The sequence below is a fragment of the Octopus bimaculoides genome, chromosome 23, assembly GCF_001194135.2.
Source record: "Octopus bimaculoides isolate UCB-OBI-ISO-001 chromosome 23, ASM119413v2, whole genome shotgun sequence".
NCBI lineage: Eukaryota > Metazoa > Mollusca > Cephalopoda > Octopoda > Octopodidae > Octopus > Octopus bimaculoides.
The window spans coordinates 30,505,221-30,508,337 of record NC_069003.1 but is presented as its reverse complement, the minus strand read 5'-3'; the positions used below and the strand labels follow the sequence as shown (position 1 = coordinate 30,508,337).

Here is a 3,117-nt window from a genome sequence, read left to right as displayed (position 1 = left end):
ATATAATGTGTAAATATGCACACCACTTTCACATCACAAAGACTCTTCAAGTTACTAGCCAGGTACAAAAGTTGAAAGGAAAAAGTTTTAGCAATAAATATATAACTATGTAAAAACAACTTAGTTTTGAATATATGAATATACTCTATCACATGTACTGAGTACATTTCCCTTGGCAGTAAATTCAAATACGCACATATGCACATACATGGTGTGTGAGAGAGAGAGAGAGAGAGAAAGAGGAAGGGAGAGACCTACACACCAATGTGTGCTTGTATGCCTGAGAGAGAGAGAGAGAGAGAGAGAGAGAGAGAGAGTGTGTGTGTGTTTGTGTGTATGATATTGATGGTAATAAGCTTTCAAAGCGTCAAAGGCACCAACCCAAACCTACAGAGTGAAGAAGAGATTGATAGAATCAAGATTTGTTACTTGCCCTTGAACTGATTGTAAACAAATGTAAACACAGCAACCCCAACCCCCCACACACACACACACCAATGCACAAAGGTATACAAGGATATACAAATGTTCCACCCCGACCCATGTATTTCTATGAACATACGCATAAACATAAGAGAGAAGAAAAACATAGAAAATAAATAATAATAATAATAATAATCATAATATTCATAATAAAATTGTTAAGAGGCCAGCTGGGAATTGAACCCCTGAGCTTGCTCTAGTTAATAAACACATATTTATCCTTTATTCACACATACACACACACACACACATATGCATGTAAGTAAATAGATTGTGCGTCAGCTTTGATGCATGGTATTGCAGTTGCGAGATCAATAGTGCTACAAGAAAAACAACAGCTTTTACAGAATGGTAATGGACTCTGAAGACAAATAGGTAGTAGAGGAAGCACACTGATAAGAAGTCTAGCAGAAAAAAAAAAGAAAAGCAGATATGGTTATAAGTAATATAGTCTTCTATTCTTTTACACGTTTCAGTCATTTGACTGTGGCCATGCTAGAGCATTGCCTTGAAGGAGTTTTTAGTCAAAGAAATCAATCCTAGGACTTATTCTTTGTAAGCCTAGTGTCTATTCTATTGCACAAGTCCAGGCAAGGTTGTTTATGAGCAGACACTCATGCATACCAGCCTCTCCTCTCCATGCCACCGATACTATCCAAGGGAAAGGCAAAGGCTGATACAGCTTGGCATCAGTGATGTCACAACTCATTTCTACAGCTGAGTGAACTGGAGCAACGTGAAATAAAGTGTCTTGCTCAAGAACACAACACACACAGCCTAATCTGGGAATTGAACTCACTACTTCATGATTGTGAGCCTGACGCGCTAACCACGATCGATGTGCCTTTATTTATCCACATTGTTTTGAATTAATCATGCGTTTATCTCATAGCTTCGAAATTTTGATGATACAATTGTATACTTTTAGAACGACATTGTAGGATAGGTGTGAGAGGTCAGATCTAGCTGGTTTGAGTAGAAACAAGTGGAATATTTGGGCTGGATATGGCCGGTAGGGTTAAATAGAAGCCAAACAGAAAAGGAACTCATTGGATATTGTCCTTTCCAGGTTCCTTACATTGAAAATAAGATGGGATGGTCACAACTGGAAGGCTTTTGGTCACAGGTCTGGTCTGTTCAGACAGGATCTATCTAAAGCTGAACTACCAACATTACAATCATTACCACCACTGCTGCCATCATAACTATCATCATTATGGTTAGCTTCAGCTCATACCACCACCACCACCAACTGCAACCTCCACTGTCAACTACTACCACCACAACAACTGTCACAATTACCACCACCACAACCACCCCCAACTGCAACTGCCATTGCCACAACTACAACCACCACAAACTGCAACCTCCACTGTCACAACTACTACCACCACAAACTGCAACCTCCACTGCCACAAGTACTACCACTACAACCACCAACCATCGCAGGTCACCCTAGATGACACACATTCTTTTCAGCAATGGCTTACCACCACCACCACCACCACTACTACTACAAGCACTACTCTTATTACTAACACTACTTGCTACCTTGACAACAACAATCACACCACCACTACTACTACCACCTTAACAACAACCACAGTCACTGCTGCAAAAATACAAGCACCACCACTACCATTATCACCAGTACCCTACTACTACTACCACCACCACAACATAAACAACTATCAGCACGATTACTACCACTGGTGCTACCGTCGCCACCATAAACCCTGCTACAAAAACTAAGAAACAATACTACCACTGCTGCTGCTACTACTACTACTTTTAAATTAGTGTAGCCTGCAGACAATAGTAATCAATATTGTGTGTGTGCGTGTGGGTGGGTGTGCATGTAGGTGGGTGTACATGTATGTATATTTGTGAGAGAGAGAGGGAGAGAGGGGGGAGGAGGGCTCAAGAGGTAGAACAAACAATGTTATTATCCTTATTGTTGTCATTATCATTATTGTCATAATTATCATTAATTATCATCGTCATTAATTATCATTATCATCATTATTCTGGGTAAATAAATTAAGTACCAGTTGCATACTGGGGTCGATCAAATCGACTGCACCTCCCCCCCCCCCAAATTTCAGGCCTTGTGCCTAGAGTAGAAAGGATTATTATCATCACGGCTCCTTGGGCAAGAGTCTTCTACTATAGCCGGGGGCCAACCAAAGCCTTGTGAGTGGATTAGGTACATGGAAACTGAAAGAAGCCTGTCTTATATATATATATATATGTGTGCATGTGTGTGTCTGTGTTTGTCCCCCCCACCATCGCTTGACAACTGATGCTGGTATGTTTACGTCTCCATAACTTAGCGGTTCGGCAAAAAGAGGCCGATAGAATAAGTACTAGGCTTACAAAGAATAAGTCCTGGGGTCGATTTGTTCGACTAAAGGCGGTGCTCCAGCATGGCCGCAGTCAAATGACTGAAACAAGTAAAAGAATAATCATCATTAATTATTATTATTATTATTATTATTATTATTATAACATTGAAAACAAAACCTGGCCACACACACATAATATTGTCAGATAGTACCTCTCCAACAGACCATCCCTCTTGCTGCCACTGCGATCCTCCTACTCCTCCTCCTCCCCCTCCCCCTCATCATCAAC

At 40.7% G+C, this 3,117-nt stretch overlaps 1 long non-coding RNA gene across 2 annotated transcripts in view; it reads right to left on the bottom strand.

Moving 5' to 3' along the window:
- The window catches only part of LOC106883804 (uncharacterized), a 162,067-nt gene that overhangs the window by 34,851 nt on the left and 124,099 nt on the right, over positions 1 to 3,117 (bottom strand). The window lies entirely within an intron of this gene.